Source organism: Solea senegalensis, linkage group LG20 (genome assembly GCF_019176455.1).
Source record: "Solea senegalensis isolate Sse05_10M linkage group LG20, IFAPA_SoseM_1, whole genome shotgun sequence".
Classification (NCBI taxonomy): domain Eukaryota; kingdom Metazoa; phylum Chordata; class Actinopteri; order Pleuronectiformes; family Soleidae; genus Solea; species Solea senegalensis.
The window spans coordinates 18695336-18716855 of NC_058039.1; positions in this window are offsets into that span (position 1 = coordinate 18695336).

The following is a 21520-nucleotide window of genomic DNA, read 5'->3' on the forward strand; positions in this document are numbered from 1 at the left end:
TGGATCGTATGAAATGATACTTTATGTCCACATGTTTACACCTCTGTCTACTGCAATTGTGCCCTGATTGTCTTCATACACCCTGGGCAGTGCATACAGGTGATGACGATACCGTCAAAGAGCTGTATGAGGTACAGACACTCTTGAATGGTTGTGCTTCAGTTAAGTGCAGACAGTGCTACTGTGGGCTGCTTTTTGGTTTTCCATGACACTAAAGTGCCTGTCTGAGTTAGGCTTACACAATACCCTGTTGTTCTTCGTCTGTCATTAGCATCAGCAGCCCAATTTGCATCACTGTACGCTTGTATACCCAGGTTGTCATCACAATTTCTGTAACACAACCCCCTGTTACTTGTGCCCTTCAGATATCTGAATTCATGTTTGACAGTACTCCAATGTTGTTCAGTAGGTTTTGAAAAATACTGTGATAGTTTGTTCACAACAAAACTCAAATCCGGTCTTGTACCTACAGTCAAATAGATAAGACTACCCACTGCGTCTGTGTAAATGTTTTAATTTGCCCAAATCAAATTTCATTTGAAATCTGGCAATAAGCATGTCCTTTGTAACCTTCTAAGCGTTTTCATCACTAGCTGCAATGATTCAATCATCCACCCAAATGACCGTAATCACCTTCTCATGTTTCCCTTGTATAAACACAGTGGTCAGCCTGATTGTGTCAAACTTATTTTGCGTCAGGTACTTGTTTTAACCCATACAGTGACTTCTCTAACTTGTACACCAACTCTTCTTTTGTGTGACATGTGATCGTGTAGCCCTCTGGCTGTTCCATGTACATCTCACAGTCTATGGGTGCATTTAAGTAGGCTGTCAGTACATCCATTTGGTGCAAGATCAAATTTTCCTGTGCTGCTTTCTGCATCACAATTCTGACACTGGTCATGTGAGCTGAAGACTTTTGACTGGATCCCTTAGCAACGTAACAGGCTTTGTATTTATCAGATCTGTCAACATTAGTTTTAATAGCATACATCCATCTACCTCCCACTGTTTCTTACCCTCAGGTAACTCAGTTAGTGTGAACGTATTGTTCTCGTCATCCATTGCTTTGACCCGTTCTTTTAACTTATCCGAGGTCACAGCTTCTGTAAATGAAACAGGTATGTTAAACACCACTCGATAACAGTAATCTATGTTACTTTGGACTTGATCAGTCACCCCCTTTAACATATATTTAGACCCACTGCTATCTGTGTATCTATCTGGCAGCCTCCACTCTCTAGAGGGGTATCGTCGAGACTCAAACTCACACTTATCTGTGCTTGGCTCCCTTCAGGTTTATGTTCTGTTTTGGACATCTGGACCTATACTGTATGAAGTCATCATCCTCCGCTGTTAAGATAGTCTGGGTCTGCTGTTCTACACCTGTTCTAGTCACAAACTTTACTAATCTGTGCTTCTGCACCTTCTGACTGTCAGGAAAGTAGACTGTTTTTGTCGTACCCAATAAAAACACATTTTTCAGATCTAGTTTTCTCTTGTCTTGTGAACCAAATTGTTGCATTCTAGACAAGTTGGGCCGTCTCCCTGTCAATGCTTGGACTGGTGTCTGCCCTGTGTGTTTATTAAAGCATCGGTTCCTCACTATACTGGCAGTCTGGACTGCAACTACTTTCTAACATACATCTCGCCATGTCAAAGTGGAGAGCAATCTCGCCTAGGGCACAAAATTAGGTAGAGCCGGCCCTGCCTCTGCGCTCTGCCACGCCTTTGCACCTTGTGCCATCAGCCAGCTCCACGGAGTGTGTCTCGGCCTCAAACTTCTTAAACTTCGCTGCATGTACTATTGCATCGGTTTTAGGGAGATTCCTGCGTCTCATGGCAGCCATTGATAATCCTATAATCAAATACAGTGTAGTTTTAATAACACCAGATAGCCCCATAAAGCTTCTACTTTATAAAAAATATGTAGACACCCACATCCAGGCCATTGCAGGGTAACCAGTTGCTGCTGCTGGTTACAGTTTAGTACATTTGAACAACAATAAACCAACTTATTTTATAAATATTAAGGATGGCTCAGAAAAATAACCCATTCCCTATCAACGAAGCTAAATAGGAAAAAGACGACAGCACTGCTGCAACTACTTACTGACTGGCAAACAGTTTACACACGGTGGACTGGCTGTTGCAAGGTGCTTATTTATAACTGCGGTCAAGTGAGCCGTCATTTGTCTTCGCGTGGTCAAGCCATCTGCGCCAACGTTTTTAAGTGCGCTCGAGTAATCCAACTTACGGTGAATGCTGGGCATCGACTGAGAATGTCAGCGCTAGTTTTCAAAATAAGACGTTACTAATACAAGTGCAATCAATCGTGCTGATTTTCAGACATTGGGTCACATTGTCCATAAGCTATTGAACTAAACATTTTCCCTAATTTATTTAGATTTTTACTGTACAATAACAACACATTGGCCCTTAAGTTCTGACAGTGGTCGACACAGTTGATCTCAGGAGCATGCTGACTACTCCCTCACTCATTATCAAACATTTTTACTGTATCATTTTTGAGAAATTAAGCCTCAAAGTTGTCCAATCACTCCAATCACAACACTCAGCAAAATGCTGAATGAAGATAGACGGCACTGAAGGCAAGATTTTCTACCGTTTAATGCTAAAATTAGCATTTTTTTAACCAAATAGGCTACGTGCCTATTTAGCATTTAACGTTGGCAGAAAACCTGTTGCTTCGTCACTTTTTTACATGCATAAATAAGCATTGTGATAATTCACATTGGTAGTTGAATAAAGTACTTAACATGTATATTAAGTCAGTTCATGGACATAAATCTTAATCTAATGGAACCATAATTTACCTGTTCAGGTTCACCAAGCTCACTGACATCTGCCAAGTGCTTCACGTCCTCATGTCGTCTCCGTCAGGGAGCGCTTGTTTAGTGTAGTGAGCACCTGCTGTAAGAGTGGTCATACTGTCGTGCTATAGAGTTCCGTGTCAGCCTGCCTCGCATGTCCCTGTACATCTATCCAGGCGACTCAATGCTTCGCACTAACGTGGTTATTTATTCACAAACTGAGATAAAAATATAGATTTCTTTTTGCTTAATACATGTTTTTAACAAAGATCACTTCACTCAGTTACTTTATAATTATTATTAATATTAAGATGATTAATCACTAGTTTGTTTTAGCAGCTAATCAATATGGCTTCATTATAATCTTAGCATTAGCATCTCCAGCGTACACATCCAAACAGAAAAAATTAGTTAATAACGTATTACTGGCAACCATTCAAGAGTTTAGGATCTTAAAAATTACTGTGTGAATATTATAGATATAGTTACAGCTTTTAAGATAAACCAATGTTGAGTCATTATACACTGTTGATAATAATTCACCTGTCTTAATTATTTCATTAAATTACCTTACCTGCAGTGTGAGCCAGTCCTTTGAACGTGTATGATGAAGACTTGCATCAGAAGATACTAAAGAGTTAATATAGGATGGTAAAAGACCAGTGAGAGCTTGAAAAATAAATAAAATCCAGTGTCTATCACGCCTGTTAGACAGCGAGGGCCATTCCATTTTTCAATCAAGGTCACAATGATGAGTGTTGTAGCTGTCACCTGTAATAAATCTCAGGGCTGAACGGTACATGGTGTCAAGTGGGTGTAGAGCTGATGTATGCATGTATAAAATGTCTCCATGAAGGGTCAATAAATCTTTTTATTGACCTCTCAAAGGCCTTTTTCTGCCTGGTTCTATATATTAAACTTTTCAAACAAAACAATTGTGTGATAATTTGGACAATTCACTGTGAACCACTGTGATGCATTTTTATAAAAACAATTCAAATGTATCTACATAATACTGTATGTTGTGTGTTAGAGTATACTGTATGTTGTGTGTTAGAGTATACTGTATGTTGTGTGTTAGAGTATACTGTATGTTGTGTGTTAGGAGTGTACTGTATGTTGTGTGTTAGAGTATACTGTATGTTGTGTGTTAGAGTATACTGTATGTTGTGTGTTAGAGTGTACTGTATGTTGTGTGTTAGAGTGTACTGTATGTTGTGTGTTAGAGTATACTGTATGTTGTGTGTTAGAGTGTTAAGTGTTAGACTGTATGTTGTGTGTTAGAGTATACTGTATGTTGTGTGTTAGAGTGTACTGTATGTTGTGTGTTAGAGTATACTGTATGTTGTGTGTTAGAGTGTACTGTGTGTTGTGTTAGAGTATACTGTGTGTTGTGTGTTAGAGTATACTGTATGTTGTGTGTTAGAGTATACTGTATGTTGTGTGTTAGAGTATACTGTATGTTGTGTGTTAGAGTATACTGTGTGTGTGTGTATGTTGTGTGTTAGAGTGTACTGTGTGTTGTGTGTTAGAGTATACTGTGTATGTTGTGTGTTAGAGTATACTGTATGTTGTGTGTTAGAGTATACTGTATGTGTGTGTGTTAGAGTATACTGTATGTTGTGTGTTAGAGTACTGTACTGTTGTATGTGTGTTAGAGTATACTGTATGTTGTGTGTTAGAGTATACTGTATGTTGTGTGTTAGAGTGTACTGTATGTTGTGTGTTAGAGTATACTGTATGTTGTGTGTTAGAGTGTACTGTATGTTGTGTGTTAGAGTATACTGTATTTGTGTGTTAGAGTGTACTGTATGTTGTGTGTTAGAGTGTACTGTATGTTGTGTTAGAGTATACTGTTGTGTGTTAGAGTGTACTGTGTGTTGTGTGTTAGAGTATACTGTGTTTGTGTGTTAGAGTATACTGTATGTTGTGTGTTAGAGTATACTGTATGTTGTGTTAGAGTATACTGTATGTTGTGTGTTAGAGTGTACTGTATGTTGTGTTAGAGTATACTGTATGTTGTGTGTTGTGTGTTAGAGTATACTGTATGTTGTGTTAGAGTATACTGTATGGTGTGTTAGAGTACTGTATGTTGTGTGTTAGAGTATACTGTATGTTGTGTGTTAGAGTGTACTGTATGTTGTGTGTTAGAGTATACTGTATGTTGTGTTAGAAGTGTACTGTATGTTGTGTGTTAGATACTGTATGTTGTGTGTTAGAGTACTGTATGTGTGTGTTAGAGTATACTGTATGTTGTGTGTTAGAGTATACTGTATGTTGTGTGTTAGAGTATACTGTGTGTTGTGTGTTAGAGTATACTGTATGTTGTGTGTTAGAGTATACTGTATGTTGTGTGTTAGAGTGTACTGTGTGTTGTGTGTTAGAGTATACTGTATGTTGTGTTAGAGTGTACTGTATGTTGTGTGTTAGAGTATACTGTATGTTGTGTGTTAGAGTGTACTGTATGTTGTGTGTTAGAGTATACTGTATGTTGTGTTAGAGTGTACTGTATGTTGTGTGTTAGAGTATACTGTATGTTGTGTGTTAGAGTGTACTGTATGTTGTGTGTTAGAGTATACTGTTGTTGTGTGTTAGAGTGTATGTTGTGTGTTAGAGTATACTGTATGTTGTGTGTATACTGTGTGTGTTAGAGTATACTGTGTGTTGTGTGTTAGAGTATACTGTATGTTGTGTGTTAGAGTGTACTGTGTGTTGTGTGTTAGAGTATACTGTATGTTGTGTTAGAGTATACTGTATGTTGTGTGTTAGAGTGTACTGTATGTTGTGTGTTAGAGTATACTGTATGTTGTGTGTTAGAGTATACTATATAGGTATGTTGTGTGTTAGAGTATACTGTATATGTTGTGTGTTAGAGTATACTGTATGTTGTGTGTTAGAGTATACTGTATGTTGTGTGTTAGAGTATACTGTGTGTTGTGTGTTAGTATACTGTATGTTGTGTTAGAGTATACTGTATGTTGTGTGTTAGAGTGTACTGTTTGTTGTGTTAGAGTATACTGTTTGTTGTGTTAGAGTATACTGTTTGTTGTGTTAGAGTGTATTGTGTGTTGTATTAAAGCAGAGGATGAAGTGAAGTTGAATGAGTCCAAAGATAGTTGCAGCATATTTCATTTTGCACCTTTTTCCTCAGGACAGTTTTTACAGCATCACAGTTGAAATGCAGCAGATGGAAACAAACAAATGACTTTTTTTACATTTCACTGCTTCTCTGCTGGTTCCTGAGTCACAGGGTCAACATGTCTGCATCTTGAGGTGTCACACCTCTGTCTGAGCCTGCTCGGCTCGGACAGGAAGACAGAACCACCTAATAAGACTGCATGATGCATGTGCAAGCATCACCTCGGGCCAGTTGAGTTAATCATTTCCACAGAGGGCAGCTGGGCCCTGCAGGTGATAGATAACAAACTCTCAGGTGGAAGCGTGTTAAGTGGTGACACACACACACACAGACAGACAGAGTCACAGTGGCAGTGATGTCCGGCTGCACTCCAACTCTCCACAACAGACTCCATCAGGTACAACATATAAAGCCACTCTACAGATGATCGAGTAGCTAGGAAATGTGTTTATTATTTATTTTCTGTGATTCACAGGCCTGAACTTTCCTAAAGACTTTTCCCCATCACACCCCTAATTATCCAGGAACTTTCCCTGCTCACAGACGCCAGTGTGACCATCAAAAGGAGGAATGCTCGGAAACAGAGAGGAAAGCTCCAGGAATCACAATCCTCAGACTGACGGAAGTCTCGTGGATTACTATTTACACTGTTGCACGCCTGGGACGTCAGGGAGGCCTGGAAAACCCAAATAAGTCTGGAGTGATGCAATATTTGATAGAATGTCTGGCCAGACCACGTTTGGGTGGTGACATAGAGCAGCTACTATGATGCACTTCATATTATGAGTTACAGCAAGTGGCTTTCTGGACGTCTCAACAAAGAAGTCAGACACACAGAGATGGGGCTCTGAGACTTAAGACTTAACATGTGTTGTTATTTATTTGGCAAATAAACTGAATTCACTTTTTATACCCAAATTTGAGCCGATTCACTGGGATTCTCTGAGGAGTCATTAATTAATCAAGCATAACGTTCAACCACTACATCTCATTTTTCTTTTAAGTAATTTTAAGTAAATAACATTGACAACGTAATCAAGAAATAATAATGTGCTTCACTATTTTTTCTAGTTTCTAGTTTTTTTTTCAATTAGGGGTCGCATCATTCAGCCGGTCCGAGTTTGCTTTCACACTTTCACACTTTAGTGAAATGAACCAAACCTTTTGAATAACGTGTTCCCCTCCTCGCCTGAGGCGGCGCTGCATCACGAATTGCTGAAGGAGAAGACGATGAACAAGAAAACTAGCTCATCTGTTGTTTAATGCAGGACAACATCCACACCTCCTCCACATCAGAGCAAAACGTGGAGCTGCGTCGCTTTATGTGAACATAGCACGTATGTTTTGCTTGTGTTTACCCACAATGCCCTACGTTGTAGTCCACTTCCTGTATTTGGTTCAGCCATGTTTAATTTTATCTGAAAAAATATCTGTGAGGAAAAAATGACATACAGTAAGTAAATAATACAGTCAAATGAATGAATTCTTTTTTCAAGGCCCTGCTATAGTTCCAGGTTTACTTCCTGGTATACTTCCTGGTTTACTTCCTGGTATACTTCCTGGTTTACTCCCTGGTATAGTTCCTGGTATACTTCCTGGTATACTTCCTGGTATACTTCCTGGTATACTTCATTCAAGGTTCAAGGTTCTTTATTTGCCATTTGTGCATAACCAGCAAACACATTGGAATTCTTGCGTGGGGCTCTCAGAGTTCAAATAGTAAAAGGTAAGAGTTTAGGTTAAAAAGTATGAAAAGGTAAAATTAAAAACTATACAGCTACAAAAGATGAACCCTAATAAGAAAGTTTAAGTTTTTTTTTTTGCCATCAATCTGACAGTAGCCGGGAAGAAACTGTTAAAAAACGAGTTCTGTAAGTTTTAATACTGTCCGCTCTGCTGTGTCTCAAGTTGTACTTGCAGTGTTTGTGTCTGAGCAGAGAGTGAACAGGGTGGAGTGAGTCCCTGATGATCGCTTCTGCTCCTTTTTGACAACGCTGCTCATACATGCAATCCATGGAAGGAAGTTTTTTTGCTGAGAGTCCTTTCAGCTGTCTTTATGACTCTTGGCAGAGCCTTCCTCTCTGCCTGTGTGGTGTTCCCATACCAGACAGTGATGCCCGTGGTGAGGATGCTCTCCATCAGCCCTCTGTAGGCCTGGGTGAGGGGGCGATAGTTCAGGCCAGCTTTCCTAAGCTGCTTGATGAAGTAGAGCCTTTTCTGGGCTTTTTTCACTGTGGCTGACACTGACAACCCTAACCCTAACCCAAGTGTGAAAGTGGCATCAATATCGCCCCACAGGGTCCACCTCCAGCTTGGATCTCTGCTCTCTGTTTTGCAGCTACACTTGATTTTGACTCTGGCCAAGTTTATGGCCATGGTCTCAAATCCCTCATTAATGCAGACAAGAGTTGCCAACAAGTGAGAAGAGGCCATTCTTCAGTAAGGGCCCGGGTGTCCTCACCAGACATTACGTCATTTCTCTGAGATATGAAGGTGTCTGAGATTAACTGTTGTATTTGTTTTTCATTCCTCTAATTTTCCATGAACATTTTTTGCACATCTTTTATATTCTTCATATGTGCGTCCACATTCACAGGTCCGGATTCCCACTGAATACACCCACACACAGTCTTTCTGTTGCTTCTTGTTTTCTGGTACCATGCTGATGTCATCTGGGATAATCCTCTTCTTACCCAGCATCTCACTTCTTTTGTAGTTACCAACACTGCACTGAAGTTGTTTTGCTAGAGAATCATAGCCGCTTCCAACAACTTCACCTTCTATGATGTCTTTGAAAGACTTTGGATATTCTAGGACCATCTTCCTGCATGAAGACTGCAAAGTGTTCAAATTGCTCAAAGCTTCATCAACGTCAGAGTCAGAGGATTTGTTCTGGCTTTAAGTACCTCTTTGAATTACTTTCTTGTGTGTTGACTGTAAATATCATGTAAGTCATTTATCTCTTCAACAATCATCTGTACAGTGGATGAAGGAATGAGGTATTTTGCCTGCAGTTTCATGTAAAACATACAGAGATGTTTTGTGTACAAGGCTCTCAAATCAGTATCCTCTGGCATATCCACAGATTCAGGGACATTTACAGCTGTACCACTTTCGATCACATCAGATACTCTACTCACCAACTCTACAGAACAGGTAGCAGATACTGAACTGACCTGCTGTTGCATGTTTGCAGATCCTTGCAAAAGTATTCACCCCCCTTGGCGTTTTTCATGTTTTGTTGCCTCACCCTTTTTTTTTATTGTGAAGTTAACGACAAATAGGACAAAATAATAAAAAAGTAAATGTGCATAACTATTCAACGCCCTAGTGTCAATACTTTGTAGAGCCACCTTTTGCAGCAATCACAGTCACTTTGGATGAGTCTCTGTGAGCTTGCAACATCTTACCACGGGGATTCCTCCTTGCTACAGCTCCTTCAAGTAGTCGAAGTGGAAGTAGTTCTAGGTTTGAGGTCTGGGCTTTGACTTGGCCATTCCAACACATTTACATGTTTCCACTTAAACCACTCAAGTGTTGCTTTAGCAGTGTATTTTGGGTCATTGTCCTGCTGGAAGGTGAACCTCCGTCCAGAGTGGTACAGGTTTTGCTCAAAAATATCCTTGTATTTAGCACCATCAATCTTTCCCTCAACTCTTAACAGTTTCCCAGTCCCGGCTGCTGAAAAACATCCCCACAGCACGACACTGCCACCACCACGTTTCACTGTGGGCATGGTGTTCTTTGGGGGATGTGATGTGATAGGTTTGCGCCAGACATAGAGTTTTGTTTGATGGCTGAAAAGTTCAGTTTTAGTCTCATCAGACCAGAGCACCTTCCTCCATACATTGTGGGCGTCTCCCACATGACTTTTCACAAACTTAAAACGTGGCCTTTTGTTTTTTGCTGAAAGTAATGGCTTTCTTCAGCCACTCTGACATAAAGCCCAACTCTATGGCGTGTACAGCTTATTGTGGTCTCATGTACAGTTACTCCAGTCTGTGCTGTGGAACTCTGCAGCTCCTCCAGGGTTACCTCAGGTCTCTGTGCTGCCTCTCTGATTAATGCCCTCCTTGCCTGGTCCGTGAGTTTTGGTGGGCGGCCGTCTCTTGGTTTGCTGTTGTGCCATGTTCTTTCCGTTTGGTTATGATAGATTCCAGTGGCGGCTGGTGACGTTTTATTTTGAGGGGGCACAATCAGCAAGTCAGTTTTTCAGATGGACTGTGGTAACATAGTCCAGTGGTGATATGCAGTTACCGCATGTCACCACTAAAACACACCAAAGCACCACTCTCAAGCCTGATACTGTCATTTTAAAAGATTCACTTAAATGAAACTAAAAATACACAACAAAAAGTTTTTGTCTGTATTTTCAGACATTTGAATTTTGCCTTCTCTATCACTCCTTTGTTAGCATAGCATTTTCCACATGTATCCTTGTCTGTTTGTGTTTATTATTATTATTATTGTTCAGAGAAATGTTTTAAGTCTGTATTACCTGTCTGAATCTAGGCGTGTTCAGTGTCCAGCATCTGAAAGACAAGGCAGGGAAAACAAAACATGCCACTGGTCTGAGTGCAACCAGTTAGCCAGTCCTTCTTCTCATACCAGCTCCTGTCTTTCGTTTGCTGTTTTATGGCGACGTTCAGCTGCTCAGGTCCGAGTTATATAAGCCGAAGCTTTTCTTCTATGAAACGGCTTTTTTTTGCAGTGACAGAAAGTTGTTTGTACTTTTTTTCCATGATGAAATCGGCAATTAAGCGCTGGTAAAGTTAGCACAACTTACAGAGAAGCGAACGGAGGCATTTCCGTTTCCGCCGGCATTAGGCCATGTCCGCTCGGCCGTGGGAGGTCTCAGTGATTTATCAGTGCGTATGACGAAATCACGTTGGGGCGAGCCCTCCCGGAGCCCATTGTAATGTATTGTAGGGTCCAAAATAAGAAAAAAAGAATTTCAACATGTAGGTCTATTCTGCTGATTGGACAATATTATTAAGACTTAGACCGTCAAAATAAACAGTTTTTTCTCCCTTTTTTTCGTGTGGCTTAAAGTGGACATATTATACCCTATTTCCCCCATTAAAATAGTTCCCTGGTGTCCTAATGAACATGTCAGTGACATGCTTTCGTCAAAATACCATAAGGATGAAGAATCATAGTAGTTCAATAACCCTGCCAAACCCGCCCCTTTCAGAACGCTCGGTTTTCGTGCATGGTCCCTTTATATGCAAATGAGACACAGGCAAACACACACCCACTTCTTCCAGGGGGTTTCTGATTTGTCCTCTTTACAGCGCTTTACAGCTCTATTCGTCTCCCCCTCCCTCCACTAGTTCTCTGACAATATCAACATGGCAGCGTGCGCAGAAAACAGCAAGAGTGCCGTCACAGGAAGAGACGTCCTACATAAGGATCGAGCCGAACACTGTCCAACTGTAAATCAGTTAAAAACACTTATGAACAGCACTGCTGATCGCCACCGCTAATCGCGCGGCGAGCTGAATAAACTGCATGTTGCTGTATCAGCGGTGACACAGAGAGTGTAGCACCGCTGCACAGAGAGTGCAGCACCGCTGATCGCCACCGCTGATCGTCAGCGGCGAGCTGCATAAACAGCTGCTTTATGTGATTGTATCAGACTGAGTCTGTGCTCCGGTCATGGAGGACGTACTGAACAAATATGTTTAATTAGGACGTGTCAGAAAGGTCAGTTATGAGCTCTATGTGATCTTTTCTTAACAATGTGTGTGTTTGTACGTCGGTGAAATACGTCCCCTGACTAAATACGGCAGTAGAATAGTAAAAACTGTACAACAGAAGTTAAAGGTGTTGAACGCACAAGCTGATTAAAACAGTGGAAATGTGATTTTAAGGACACAAACATGTTTTGTATTTCATCATATGTTGGGAACATGATATATGAAGTTATCATTCATTTTGTGGTGACTTGTGGAGCATGATGAGTGAATGAATGACACCATGAATAGAGAAGTGAGCGCATGAGGAGGAAGAGTGAAATCTGTTTCATAAAGACAGCTAACAGCTTGCTATGAGAAACGCGACTGATGGCTCCTGTCCCTTCTTTTCCTGTGTGAACAGGTGACTCGTCTTGAGGCCTGTAACATTTTATTTGGTGTTATGTGTGTTTTGAGTTGTTACTTCATAGATTTTCATGTGAATGTTCTGCTAGTTCTGCTAGTTCTGCTTCATCGTCCTCCTGTGGACCCACCACCTGCAGGGAGATCGACTGGGGTTGGGTGCGCTGCCATATGGGTGGCAGTGAAAGTTGGGGGTCTCGACGTACTGGACCTGGGTGACAGAAGCTGGTTCTGGGGACGTGGAATGTCACCTCGCTGTGGGGGAAAGAGCCGAAGCTTGTGCGGGAGCTACCAATTAGATCTGGTGGGGCTTACCTCCACGCACAGCCTTGGCTCTGGAACCACATTCCTAGATAGGGGTTGGAAGTTATTCTTCTCTGGAGTTGCCCAGGGTGTAAGGTGCCGGGCAGGTGTGGGGATACTCACGAGCCCCCGGCTGAGCGTCGCTGTGTTGGAGTTTACCCCGGTGGATGAGAGGGTCTGACCGAGTATCCGGCCTTCTTGGAGGCCCTAGATGGAGTCCTGCAAGGGGCTCCGTCGGGGGACATAGTTCTGCTGGGAGATTTCAACGCACACGTGGGCAGTGATGGGGAAACCTGGAGAGGCGTGATTGGGAAGAACCGCTTACCTGATCTAAATCAGAGTGGTCGTTTGTTGTTGGTGTTTGTTATGGATAGTCCATGACTTGCACAGAAATCCATGTTCAAGCATAAGGACGCTCATAAGTGTACTTGGTACCAGAGTGTCCTTGGCTGAAGGTCAATGATCGATTTTGTGATCATTTCATCGGATCTGAGGCCGCATGTTCTGGACACTCGGGTGAAGAGAGGGGCAGAGCTGTCAACTGATCCCCATCTGGTGGTGAGTTGGGTCAGAGGATGGGGGAGGACTCTGGATAGACCTGGTAAACCCAAACGTGTAGTGTGGATGAACTGGGAACGTCTCGAGGATGCCCCTGTCCGAGAGGCCTTCAACTCTCACCTCCAGCAGGGCTTTTCCTGTATCCCTGTGGAGGCTGGGGACATTGAACCTGAATGGGCAGTGTTCAAAGACTCTATTGTGAAAGCTGTAGTGGAGAGCTGTGGCTCCAGGGCTTTAGGTGCCTCAAGGGGTGGTAACCCTCGAACATCGTGGTGGACATCGGTGGTCAGGGAAGCTGTCCAACTGAAGAAGGAGTGTTTCCGGGATATGTTATCCCGGAGGACTCCTGAGGCCGTTGCAAGGTATCAACGGGCGGCAGCCTCTGCTGTGGCAGACGCAAAGCAGCGGGTATGGGAGAAGTTCGGAGAGGACATGGAAAAGGACTATCGGTCGGCACCAAGGTGTTTCTGGAAAACCATTCGGGGCCTCAGGAGGGGAAAGCGGGGGACCATCCAAGCTGTGTACAGTAAAGATGGGACACTGTTAACCTCGACTGAGGAGGTAACCGGACGGTGGAAGGAACACTTTGAGGAACTGCTGAATCCGACATCTGCGCCCTCTGTGGTGGAGGCAGAGAGGGAAGCTGATGGGATATCATCGTCAATCTCCCTGAGGGAGGTCACTGAGGTGGTTAAACAACTCCACAGTGGCAAGGCCCCAGGGGTTGATGAGATCCGCCCAGAAATGCTGAAGGCTCTGGGTGTGGAGGGGCTGTCTTGGATGACACGTCTCTTCAACATTGCACCCCAACCTCAACATTGGAGGTCAGGGTCGGTACCGAAGGAGTGGCAAACTGGGGTGGTGGCCCCCCTTTTCATAAAGGGTGACCTGAGAGTGTGTGCCAATTACTGGGGAATCACACTTCTCAGCCTCCCTGGTAAGATTTACTCCAAGGTACTGGAAAGGGAGCTGAGCCGGGAGGCAAAGCTCTCGATCTACTGGTCAATCTTCGTTCTTATCCTCACCTATGGTCATGAGATCGCGGGTACAAGCAGCCGAAATGGGATTCCTCAGGAGAGTGGCTGGATTTTCCCTTAGAGATAGGGTGAGAAGCTCGGTCATAGGGGGGAACTCAGAGTAGAACCTCTGCTCCTTCACGTTGAAAGGAGCCAGTTGAGGTGGTTCGGCAGCTGGTGAGGATGCCTCCTGGGCGCCTCCCAAGGGAGGTGTATCAGGCACGTCCAGCTGGGAGGAGGCCTCGCGGGAGACCTAGGACAAAGTGGAGAGATTACATCTCCACTCTGGCCTGGGAACGCCTTGGGATCCCTCAGTCGGAGCTGGTCAATGCGGCTCAGGAAAGGGAAGTTTGGGGTCCCTTGCTGAAACTGCTGCCCCCGCGACCCGGCCCCGGATAAGCAGAGGATGATGAACATTTGAACTAAAGCAATAATATATTAATTATTTGGGAAATTAAATACATCACCGTTTAAAAGTACAACAAGTTTGGATTATCCAATTCAGATACATCGCCACAGTAAAAGTATTGGTTGACCACTCAGCTGACAGCTGAAACCCAGCATCCGAAGTGTACAAAACCTGGAGATGGGAGACCAGAAACCAAAAACCGCAAAGCCTTGGCGTCGGACACAGTAATCAACGAGCCGCTTGTGTGTTTTAAGTTCACTTGAAGCCGAAAACAACTGGTGCCATGGCACGGAGTCACATGACAACACTTGTCATGTGACTCAACTTCCTGCATTTGATTAGCAAGATCTTGTCAGCCAAAGCTGAGAAGGGAGAGAAATAGATTGTGCATGTAATAAAAAAAAAGATATAAAAAAATAAAGTAACGACTGTCACTTAGCCAAGTGGAACGGCGTAAAAGTGCCGTTCTTTCTTCAAATATATACTATATATATACTATATAAAAGTATGTTTCAGTAAAACTACTCCTAAAATTACAATTCATCCAAAAAGTTACTTAAGTATATGTAACGGAGTAAATGTATCGTGTTACTAGACTACCTCTGGTCACAGAGGATCCAAAGTTTGACTTTGGATGGTTATAGTGAGAGAAAAAACAGGCCCAATGGGTTGAACATGGATGAGGCTACCAAAAACTAAATGCAACTCAGTAGTGGTGTCTTGTGAGGAATGCTCCTCTTATTTTTGGTGATGTATTGGAAAGAAATAACTGTTACTGGAATCTGCTCCTCCTCTTGATTCAGAATGTGAACATTGTGTTTTCACCCATAGTAACTAACGGCATGACATAATATTTGAAGCACCTGATTAACAACCACCACAAGCCATTTAATCTTTGTTTTTACAGAAAAGATTGATTCCAAAGCATCATTTCTTGCTACATTATCGTTGTATCCAAAAAAATAGGTCCACTCCTTCATTTGTGGTGCATGAGGTTTGAGACATAACATCACTTTTTTAAAAGATCTGTGAAAAATTTCAAAGATCTCACAAAAACCAAATTAGAGACAGTTAGTTTACCACTGGGAAATTTTGATTTTCAGATATATGAGTTTGGTCCGGTTCATAAAGAGATTATTGATAGCTTGGAGAGAGGTGAGGTTTTAAGTTCTGTGTTTATTGTAAATGCATATTGTGAAGTGTCAACCACAGAATATCATGTTGGAATGTTAGTTTGTACTGGAACAAATACAGAAAGGTCTTACCCTTTGACTTGCACAGTGGACACTCATTTGAATGCACACTGTGTCGATGAGAGAGCACATTCATGTTCTGTTTTTGCACTTATCACAGACCATATGACAAACACTTTTCTCATGAGAGACATTGTTCCACATTGTCATATTTTCTGACCTGTGTTGTGGTTGCTGTGTTTATGTGGTGTACAGATTGTTTCATCTGTAACTTGTGTGCTTTTCTCTGTAAATTCAAGTAGCATGTATTGTTTTTTGGCAGTAGTATTTTTTATAATGAAATCACCTATAAAAGATTTTTATATTGAGTTCTAACTAACACTGTCCATAGTGTTAATACAAATTGAACACTATTGACTGTTGACACAACACCGCTACAATTACCCTGTGTTAATTTTTGACACTACACACTAGTGTTAGGTGAATTCAACACTTCATTTCAACTACTGTGTTGTGTTGTTTCAACACTGTCATGTTTAATACTTTCAAAAGTGTTGTTTTAACTCGATCGAGAGTGGAACAATAAAGACACTTCTGAATTTGCTGTGATTAGGGATTGTCACTGAATACATGTTATTTGAGCCCAGGGTTAAAAATATGTAAATATTCCTATTTCTTTGTTTTTCTTTTACATAATAAAAATCAGTCAGCCTTAACTGTTTTGATGTATACTGACTTACTATCCTCGTTTTTCTGTCAATTTAAATTTGTTCAGTTTACTAAAATGACTGTTTAATACCCTAAATTCACAGATATTATCTTTAAATATACCTAATACTGTAAATGTGAAAAACATTTTCATTTGTGAATAATACTTGTTTTTTTTCACCGTACCCTGCATTCCTGTGTACACCACAGTAAAGACTCATGGAAGGAGGCTGAATAGTTACTGATTTACTGTCACATTACTTACTATACTACACTTAATACCCTACGTTAGATTTACACAATTAAAATGGTGCAATGGTCATCAGTCAACAAAGTAGCTTAGTAGCCTGTTAGGGCTTTAAACACAAGGACTCAAATGCACAACTCCAAAGTAGGGGAAAAAAAACACAATCAAAATCTATACTCAAAAACTTAACTTTTACTCAGTGACGCGGTTCTTGGACGACAGGACTGTAAAACTAGACATACACAAACAAACTGACACAAGACAAACAAGGGAAACAAGGACTATTTATACACGAGAACACAGGCGAAAACAGGTGAAACCAATGAGGGAAAAATCACAGAAAGATGAGTACTAAATAAAACAGGAAGTGCAAGACTGGACATGAGTGACTTTAAAGACGACATAGACCGGAAGCTCCAAATAACGCTGCGTTTGTGTGTGTATCTGCGTCATGACCTCGTTTATGAAACCCTAAAGTTTCAGAACTGTGACGGAGCGGCCCCGTCACTGAGTGAGGGCAGTTTGCACGCACACACATACGCAACATGCCAAACAATTCCCCGTCCCGTTCCGCTTCTCTGCATCCGACACAAACACAACCATAATCTATTCCATCGCGAGGGTGCACACTCGTTAGCGACAACACACACACACACACACATTCACCGCACTTGCAGGCACACTCACCAGAGACGCTGATGTTTCCCCCGCAGCTTTCGGCCAAACAGGGGCGTAGCTATCTGGGTGGATAAATAGGGCTCTTGGCGGGAAAGTGACCACCTGACTGAGGTGGCTAATTAGAAAGTATTATTTTGTGCAACGCCCAGTGGGAGGGGCATAACAGTTATAAGGCAACCATTTTGAGCCTGTTCAGATGGGAGAGAGTTGATGACATGTGGTACAGTGTAGGTCAAACAAGAAAGAATATTACTGTTTTTTTTTTTGTTGTTTGCTGGAGTCAGACGGTGCAGGAGTTAAAGAGGATAGCTGTTAGTTTAGTGTGCACTAAAAATTCATTTTGAAATAATAAATCTCTGTAAACACACCTTAATGTGTGATGGCATAATGCATCTACACTCCAACCTATTGCTGGCTGTTCTTTGCTTCTATACCATTATTTATCATTGAAAATGTTGCCCCCTACACTGTTGGACCCATTTACATATTGATTTACTCATTGTTTTATGTAGACATATCTTATGTGTGTTTGCCATTGTAACACCTCATAATTCATTTAACAATTGCTTAATATTGTTTGTGCTATGTTCTTACCTTGTGCTAGTTACATGAGCCAGATAATCAATAACCTCTGTTACAAGAGAAAACAGTAGACACAAAACAAACTTTCAAATGTCTTTTTATTTTATTTAATTTTTTATTTTTTTGATGATTGTAATGATTAGTGTTTTAACAATAACAACCTTTTTCCACAATTTAAACTTTTTCTTTTATTTCTTAAAGGCCCTGCTCTTTGTACTCACAGTACGACAAGTACCCTCTTTTGTCCATCATCTCTTCACAGAAGAGCCACATATATTTGATGTGGTAAAAAATAAAATTAAAAGGCAGAATTAATTCTTTGTTCTCCTCATTTGGATCCATGGTGTCATCAAACAGCTTTGCCGTTTTCTGCGCAGCCTCCTCAGTTTGTGTGCTGTTCATGTTTAAAATCTCAGGCATCTCCACTCTGCAAACAGGTGTTTATTAGCCTGCACCCATTCTGCTGCTTTTTTGCACTGATCCACCACTTGGACCACCGCACTGGTCTAAAGAAAAAAAAATGTGTCAGCTTTTTTGTCAGAGCATGAAAGGTCATCTCACAAAATGTAACAACATGGAACTGGAGATCAAGCCTACCTCTTCTTCAGTTGCTTCCACCTCCTGCACAACTAGAGCAGCAGTTTGCTGACACTCTTTCTGCTACTCTTCAGCCTCAACAAGTATTATTTTGTATTCAATACAAGCAAACGTCACAAAGTCAGTTCTCAAACCATGAAACTTCACATAAGATTTACTGAAAACTAACTAACAATGGGAAATAGACAGTTAAGTGTAAGCAGTTTTGAACAGGTGGGTTTTAAGTCTGAGTTCCTGATGGGTTGTGGGAGTGAGTTCCAGAGAGTGGGGGTGGCTGCAGCAAAGGCTCGGTCCCCCAGGGTTCGACGCTTTGTCCTGAGGGGAGTGAGGAGGTTGGAGTCTGCGGATCTGAGGCGGCGGGTGGGACAGTGTAGGTGGAGGAGGTCGGTGAGATATGAGAGAGCCAGGTTATGGAGGGACTTGTAAGTGATGAGGAGAACCTTGTATTGTATGCCGTAAGGAACAGGGAGCCAGTGGAGTTTTTTGAGGATGGGGGTGATGTGGTCACTGGAGCGGGTGTGGGTGAGCAGACGGGCAGCAGAGTCCTGGATATATTGTAGTTTTTGAAGGTGAGTGGAGGGGTGACCGTGGAGGAGTGTTGGGGATCAGCTCATTCAAGATGGAGTCACATGCATCTTGGATGGAGAACACATGGCCCCTTGCTCAAAGACAAAGAGTGTCATAAAACTCAGTCAATAAAGATCCCTTATCTTCCACACATCAGTGGGAAACCCACCTCAGTGGTCACTTTGTGACATTTGACCCCATGTAACAGGCAATACAAAAGCCAGGTTTCCCCTCCTTCTTCCTCTTCTCCATCTCACTGGAGGACACAGGCTCCTCTGCTCTCCCCTGCGCTTCTGGGTGCAGGAAGGACACAGACGTCAGCTCTTCGACTGAAGACCCTTCAGCACAGAGCTTTAACAAGCTTCCATGCTATCCTCCCATCAGAGGCAGCGACACCAGAGCCTGCCTAAGGATCAACCAAGGATCCAGAGCCAGGTTAGTTCCAACTACCTAACTTTGTGAGGAGGAACCTGAGCCACAGACACCAGAAACACAGTCAACCATCTACTGTTCCTGGACCAACAGACAGCACCTCAAAAGGACACTTTTGCATCTTTTAAGGACTTGGTAACATAACTGGGTCTAGCATAGCATTACACTACTTGGCTAAGCATAGATGAAATGTTGTATTGAGTTTACTTGCTCACATAAAGTGTCGTTGCAATGTCTAGATTTAGGTTAATATGATGTTAGTGATGGCCATGCTTCTTAGCTCTCAGCTCTAGATGTGCATGCTTCAAACCTCTCATCTAACCTGCTGTTTTCGGTGGTGGAATGGAGGATGAATCTGTGACGTGAGCCATGGTGGATGTATGGGCGACGTCGGAGGAGGCAGAGCTGTTTCACTGTTGTCAAAGTGTCCAAGGAGGGAGGTGCACGATGGTTTAGGCTGCGGAGCTGCGTGGACGTGTACCGGAGTGCCATTGCTGGATGTGTTCAGTGGCATGAGATGACAGTGACAGTATGGTCAGCAGACAGGCAACGACAAGTAGCAGCATAGCTGACTGGCTGCTGCGGAGTGCGGACCGGCCGGTGACCTGGCTGTAGGCCGCTGCTTGGAGCAGAATACAATAAGGTTGGGCCGTATCGGCGACCCCCGGGAGCTAGCTTCTGTTGGTAGTCACTGCAACACCACAGCAGATGACAGGCTAAGGTACCGTCAGATGGGGCAGGATCCACGAACATGAACATGGGCAAAGAACCAAAAAGGTAGGTTTTGGTAATAAAATAAACCTCAACAGTTCTCTCATTTCTTGATCTCCAAATCCAAATCGTGCTTGTGCACATTTGGAGTCCAGAAAGACCATGTCTCTCTGTGTTGGCTTCAAGACCTACAGTTGCAGATAATAACATTTCATCTTGTGTGAGAAATCCTGACAATATGACAAAGTTAGTACACAACGTCACATAACATACTGAAGATTCATTTGTATGGAGCTACTTGTCACAATTAAGTATCTCTACTTACAGATAACAGGAAATGTCCTATTTTCCAAATAGGAATGACAATGGAATCTCTCATGTGGACATGATTCTAAGGAAAAAAGAAAATGATCAAAGTAAAGATGTTTTAGATTGATTAGGTTCATTAGGTCTTCTTTTTATGATATGTATGTTATTTTCTTATCTTCAGACATAGAAAAAGTTAGGTTTTGACTAGAAGATGTAACAAAACATCTCCTAAGTTTTTCTATGTCTGAAGATAAGAAAATAGTGTACACAATATATATTTTTTTAGACATTTTAAGTGAGAAGTGTTTCATATTATCAAGGACATCATTTAATTTGATGCCAGTAAAGTATGACATTCTTACAGGTAAACTTGAGAGAGGGTCACATGCTATTGGACCCAGCCATGTTGGAACACAATAAAGGTCAGCCACAAATATGGTCCTTCCCTGGGGAATAGAATGGAATGGGAATGGAATCATAAGCTCTGACAAGAAAAGAAATTAATAAATAAAAGTATATTGTATTGTATGAGCTGGAAACATGCATTTCCTATGTGGAAAAAACCCCAAAACATGAGTACCTTTAAAACTTGTCCCCCTTGTCACAACCTGGCGCAACATATGTGACAAAAAAGGGGAGACCACACATAATCTGAACATAATTTAACATATTTTAATTAAATTAAAGTAATCAAATATTGAAACATAACGTGTAAACCAAAACAGGAACCAAAATGTCAGTCAGCAGGCCAGAGGAAGAGAGAGAGCATCTGTGGCAGGTCTGCTTAAATAGCCTCTTGAGCTGTTTGCAGGTGTACTGCATCAATCACTCAGCCACAGCTCCACCCACCTGAAAGAGAAGGCAGAAACAGCCCACAAGGGCAGCAAACATGACCAGCCCTGAATCCGTCACACCCTACATACATTTTTTACTTAACAATCAGTTCTGTCGCTGGCTTCTCAATATCCAAGATGTACTCAAGCTGATGAATGACAATTTAAAGATAAATAAATAATGCTCATAAAACACATAACATTGATAAAATGACACAACCCTCTCTGGAATTACACAGAACAACCATCAGCCTCTATGAGATTTAATACTTACCAGCTGCTCTTGGGCAGGATGAGTTTGCACTG